We start from the raw sequence: 6,546 nt of genomic DNA on the forward strand, positions 1-6,546 counted from the left end.
TTGTTCCTGTGCTGTTACTTGGGCTTGCAGATCAAAAAAAAACCATTATAAGCATAAATAGCAACATTGGAGGAAACTGCAGAGCTGCTTAGCTAATTGCTTTCAATCATGAAAAAAATTGCACCTATTGCTTTCAATCATGAAAAAAATTGCAGAGCTGCTTAGCTAATTTCTTTCCATATTATTATGTTTGTCTATTTGGTTGGAGAAGTTCGGAAAATGAAGCAGATTTTGTGTTTGGATGGTCCAAACTCTGTCATTTCCTTTTGATGGTGGTAGACCCGAGCCTGATGTGGTGGTGGTAGACCTGAGCATGTGTTTGGAAAAGTTGTGTGAAATCTCTCTGCAGGTACACATTGAGTGTCCATGTTTCGCCGGAATGTCGATTAACTTCCGTTCCGGCGAATTTCGGGCACTCCGGCATGACCATTTTTAGCAAAGTTCATGCCGAATTTTCGCATGGCATTGTCTTGCTTCTAGATTGGCAGTGCACTAATGAATTTAGTATAGTTAGGTTCTTTGGTTTTGTCAAATTAAAAATAGGTCAATTATCAAAGGAGAAACTGTATTTCTTTTTCTTTAAGATAGATACATTGTCTTAAATAAATGTGTGAGTGCATGCAAAATAGTGGCTTGTCATCACCGTACCAAACTAATTGCTTAAATCAAACTAATTCTGCTCTAGGTCTCTTGGTTTGGTTAGCAGATTTAGATTTTAGAACATCTGGTGCCACATATATTACACGTTTCGTCCTGCAAAGGTGTGTTAATGTTTTGCTGTATCGATAAACCTTCTCCCAAATATATGTATTTGAGCTGTACTTGAGGCTGGCACTAATAATTTTGAAAAGAACGTGAGCTCTCCTCCCGAGTCACTATTGCTATGAGATGTGTCTTGTTATTTGCACTTCTGTTTCTAGCACTTATAGAGATGTGCATGCTGAAACATTGAGGAGTTTGGGATTTGGTAGACGTCAAATAGCTCAAATTTACGCGCAGTATGACTCAGTTTACTCTTTTGATATGTCAAATTTGGTAGAAAATTATTTAGTAGCCTTCACATGACTAGGTTAATCTATCATGCACACCTCCTAGAAACTGAAATAGGAACTTATTTGAGCAGAATTATGCCGTATATAACAAAGATAACACACATATGTTGTGATGGTACTTGCATAAGCTCATTCATTATGGTTCATTCAGTTTCATTGCATATGAACAAATAGTACTTACTCGGCTCAAACACTTACGAGTAGTACTTACTATACTTTTGATGCTATTGTTCTCTAGCTAGCGATGTCGTCTTCTGCGGACCCCAACGAAGACGTTGACGGGTCTTCTCGGCGGAAGTTGGATGAGCACTACAGGCTCATGGTCTCGGATCAGCCTGGAGGAACTTCCGGGCAGCGATGACGAGTCCTCGGAGGAGGAGGATGCTGAGATGGACAACGATGGTGAGGATGAGAGGGCCGCTGCCGACGAGACCACCGACGAGTGGCGTTGCCGGGGGTAGCTCGGATACTACTACCGAGGCCAAGAGGAAACGGAAGCAGCGGCGCCCAAACAGGGTCGGCACCACTCGCGACATAATCACCGCGGTGGACGCCAAGACCGGTCTTCCTACCGAGCCCAAGCACGTGGCGAAGGGGTACGGCCTCCAACCGGGAGCAATCCTTCGGGACGTCGTCGACGTCAACGAGACGAAACTCCGAACCAAGAAGAAGCAGCATCCGCAGGCCCAACTCCTTGCGCGGCCGCACGCACGGTATGAGTTCCCCGTGGAATACAGGAACGAGGATCCCAAGGATAACATCGTGAACGGACGAGCCCTCTCTAAGTTCTCCAAGAACCTCGGCGGTTATAAAACCATGCTGAGGGGAATGCTTGGTGACAATGAGACTTGGGAAGAGATCCAGCGCCACTTCCCGCGGATGACGCTGGAGCAAGTATAATAAATTCTTGGAAAACGAGGAGCTCGAGTACACCAAACGACAATCGACCCGGGGGAAGGAGGTCGGCGGATAAGAACATCGGTCACCACAATCTCGGTTGCCGTGGCTTCGAAGGCAAGAAGCCGGTATGGGACAAGGAGGACCAGGCCTACATAAATGCTGGCCTCGAGCCCCCTTTTGCCAAGTACAAAGACCCACTCTTCAGGGCATATCTCAGGTCCCGATACCATCGAGAATTGGGTGGGAAACGTGTCACAAAACCTGATGTGGTGGTGGGAGTTGAGTTGGTCGCCGACGCGAAGGTGATGGCACTAGAGAAAGCAGTGGTAAGCAATTTACCAGCTTATTAATTTGATACTACTCACCAAGTCTATTACATTCTAAAATTGTTCATGTTACTTCTGGCAGTTGACGGAACAAGCAGCCGCCGAATGAGCTGGCTCCTCGTCCCAGACGTCGACGGGCAAAGTCCCGTGGGACACGCCTTTTATCAGGGGTCTGAACACCGTGAAGGCGCGGCCGCTTTTGGACAAGCCCCACCGTGTCCCCGGCGCCGGAGGAGGTCGCAAGCTTGCCGACTATGGCTTGGACGTGCCCGCAAGCACTAGGGAGTCGCGGCAGGCGCGAAGGACCGGGAGCACGAGGCTCTTCTGAAAAAGGTGGCCGACTTGGAAACAACCATGGAGCAACGCGTCAGTGCCGAGGTTCAGTAACGAGTCAGTGCCGAGGTTCAGCAACGCGTCAGTGCCGAGGTTGCTAGCAAGGTCGATGACGCGCTGGCCAACAGGGTCAATGAAATCATCCCTGATCTTGTGCTGTCGATGAAGAATTACTTCGACGCCGGCGGTAAGGGACCGATGCCGGTTATCAGCCTAGGGGCCAGCAAATCGGACAACCGGCCTCCAACTAGACACGCTCAATGCACACCCAACTTGGTGACTCCACCCGCCGGCAATGTCGGCGCTAGAGAGGATTCGCCGGACCTGGGGGGCCCCAGTACTAGCCCCTCAGTCACCTGCACGCCCGGCCTCGGTCCTTCAACGCGAGCCGAGCTCGACGCCCTCACGGTAATTAATTTAGTCTCTCAAGCTCTACAAATTAGTTACTTTGTCGTCGCCCCTCTCCGACCTACACATGTTTTCACAGGAGAACGCGACTCCTTGCACCTTGCTACCGAATGTGGACAACAAGTTGAAGGCCGTAGCGAGCGGCAGTGTCATCCTCGCCAACACGAGCGGATTTTCCACCGCGTCGGGATGGATGATAGCGTGAGCCGGGTTCGCGTGAACCGGTCGTTACCGGGATGCCAAGACCTCCATCCTCCTTATCAACCCCCGGAAACGGAAACCCCGCTCACTCTCGGGGACCTCAAGAATCACATCCTTCTATGGCCGAAAGCCCTAATTCGGCTGAACACCGCCGCCTCGGGTTCGGAGGCAAGCTATGGCATGGTCACTCCTCAGGATGCGACGGCTGCCCCGAGTCCTCCACCGGCTGGTGGTCCTTTTGGGCCCGATAGCCAGCCCGACGGTCAGCCCGAGAGTCAGCACGGAAACGCGTTGGACATCGATCAAGCTCAAATCGATACGTTCATCGCCGAGATGGAGGGCGACGGGGTTTCTCCTTACAAGCCACCCGCCGATCGTACGCTAAAGAAGAAGTTGTTCCTTTCACAAGAAACTCCCGAGCAGGAAGACACTACCGCCTTCACCGCTCCACCCCGAGTTGGGCTTACCTCGAGGACACTCCTTGGTGCGACCACGGAGGGTATGAAACAAAACGCCACTCCCGAGTTGCGGTAAGAAGAAGGCTAGGAAGCGGAAGAAGTCCGGAGATGTTGCCGCAAGCAAGAAAGTGGTTAATGACAAGTTGCCGACCCCGTGGAGGAAGATGCATCACATAGGCCAGCCTATGCTGCCGGCACACATTGTCCAGCAGGTGACGCCGGATATGAGGAGCTTGCATGATACTGTTCTAATGAAGGAGGACCTACTTCTTCGAGATAGAAATCCCTCGTACCCGGTTTTGACGGCAAAGGTGCCCACTGGCTTTGGCTTTGTCACCACATACCCTGCGGACTTGATGTTCATTCGATATGAAGACATCTTCAGGCTCTTGAACATGCAACAGCTCGACCGAAACTTGGTCCGCCTCCTATCGCTCAGCATGGCGCACGATATCGCCATGGAGAACACAGCGCACATCGCTATCATGGACCCCTTCTACATGACTCCAGCTGTCGTCCGTAACGAACAAGCGTTTCTAGCGAAGTACATCAAGGATTTCTTGGTGTTAAACAAGGATAAGAAATGCTTTGTCATACCATATTTCCGCGAGTAAGTATTTGGTTACTAGAGTACCCTCTATTACATTCTTTCATGAATTTCCTTCATAGTTGATCGAGTATGATGGTTTATTTCCATTTTGCGCAGATTCAAGTACCGCACCCTCCTCCTCTTTTACCCGTATCATTCGGATGTCGGTTACCTCGACTCCGGGCTTGATCCGGACAAGGACTTCACCGACCTTAAGTCTACACTTGATAAAGCCCTCAGCGGCTTCATAGCCGAGGTTGGCATCGACAAAATCAGGCATGAGAAGAAAGTGAAAGGTTGCTATGTGTGCAACCACATAACCAAGTTCCCCGCCTCAAGCAATCGGCGCATGACAATGGGATGGAGGCCTGGTTTGCCATCCTACGGATGAGGTCGATTGTAAGGTCTCGTAACGATCTCTTGTTGCCATCCGGTCTTCGGCGGATGTCCGTGAACATGGCGGACACCACCGATGAAAACGTGAGAGCCGAGTTCCGTGCCATCCAGCGGACCATTTGCACAATAGTGTGGAGGGATGTCTCGCGGTAATGGTGGCTTGTTCCACTATGGTCCCGAACTTTCTAAGGCCGAGATAGAAGGCCGATTAGAAGATGGATGTGACGACAGAACATTCAACACGCTCGAGGGCATCCGTCCCTTCCCGCCGAAGCCGACTTGACTCAAACACTTTTGTCCTTTGCAAATGTTAGTCATAAAATTACTTAAGTAATTTCCATGCTTTTTCTTTGCACTACTCTATGTTATATCTCTCTCTACTAATGTACTAACAACTTTCATTTCTTTTTTCTGTGTTTGCATAGATGACGTACTATATCGTCTATCACGGCAGGGTTCCTGGAGTCTACGAGGACTGGGAAGACTGTAGGAGGCAGGTCCACCGTTTCAGCGGCAACAGCTACAAGGGGTACACCACTTTGGAGGAGGCGGAAACTCGATACGCCAACTTTCGAGCGGGACGGAGGAGGGAGATGTGGAGGACCCCTTTCATCGTGATGATGCTTGCCGCCACCGTCTCTCTAGTTTATTATGTCATTGTTGTTTAGCTAGGTCATCGACACTCGGACTTATATGTATTTACGTAACATGTGCTACTTCGAGTCGTGATGGTTGAACCATATGGTCGACACTTGTGTTATTGATGCATGCATGCATGTTGTGGACATTTCGGGACTTTCTAATGATGTGTATTGCCAATGATGTTTATCTTGCATCTGATGTATATCTTGCTTGTCATTCTTGTACTTGCCTGTATATTCTGTCTATATGCTATGAATTCCGGTGTATATATTGTCTAATTCGATCGGAGGCAAGACTATCAACTCTAGAAACAAGAATATCAATTTTATTGAGCTTTTCCTCCATGATTTGTTAAAGGCAGTTTGTGTACTAATAAATTCTTTAAGCATGGCTTCAAGTCCAGGGTGATATTCCTATTATTGTTGTAAGAATTCCCATAAGAATTAGCATAACCGTTACCATTATTATAAGGATATGGCCTATAGTTATTACTAGAATTGTTCGATAAGCATTGTTGTTGAAATTATTATTTTAATGAAGTTTACATCAACATGTTCTTCTTGGGCAACCAATGAAGCTAATGGAACATTATTAGGATCAACATTAGTCCTATCATTTCGCAAGCATAGACATAATAGCATCAACCTTATCATTCCAAGGAAAGAGGATTCTTCAACGAGAATTTACCTTCTTACCTTGTGGAGCTCTTTAAGTGTGCCATTCGAAGTAATTAACCATCATATTATCAAGGAGCTTTGTTGCTTCACCAAGAGTGATGGACATAAAAGGTACCTCCGACGAGTTGAATCCAATAAATTCCATGAAGAAAAATTTAGTCTGCATAGAAGGTTTGGATGATCATCCAAGTAGTCGAGTCCATGGGTTGGGCAATTTTTAACCAGAGATTTCATTCTTTCCTAAGCTTGAGCAACATGTTCATTATCTAATTGTTTAAAATTCATTATGCTATCTCCTAAAGATATAATTTTAGCCGAGGATAATGTCTACCAATAAAAGCATCCTTGCATTTAGTCCATGAATCAATACTATTCTTAGTGAGGAGATAGCAACCAATCTTTAGCTCTTCCTCTTAATGAGAAAGGAACAATTTTAAGTTTTATAATGTCTACCATCTCATCTTTATACTTTTCGCATTTCACATAGTTCAACAAAATTATTGAGATGAGTGGCGACATCATCGTCGAACTAACACCCAGGAAAATTGCTCTCATAAACGGATT

The sequence above is a fragment of the Lolium rigidum genome, chromosome 3 (assembly GCF_022539505.1).
Source record: "Lolium rigidum isolate FL_2022 chromosome 3, APGP_CSIRO_Lrig_0.1, whole genome shotgun sequence".
NCBI classification, from domain to species: Eukaryota; Viridiplantae; Streptophyta; class Magnoliopsida; order Poales; family Poaceae; genus Lolium; species Lolium rigidum.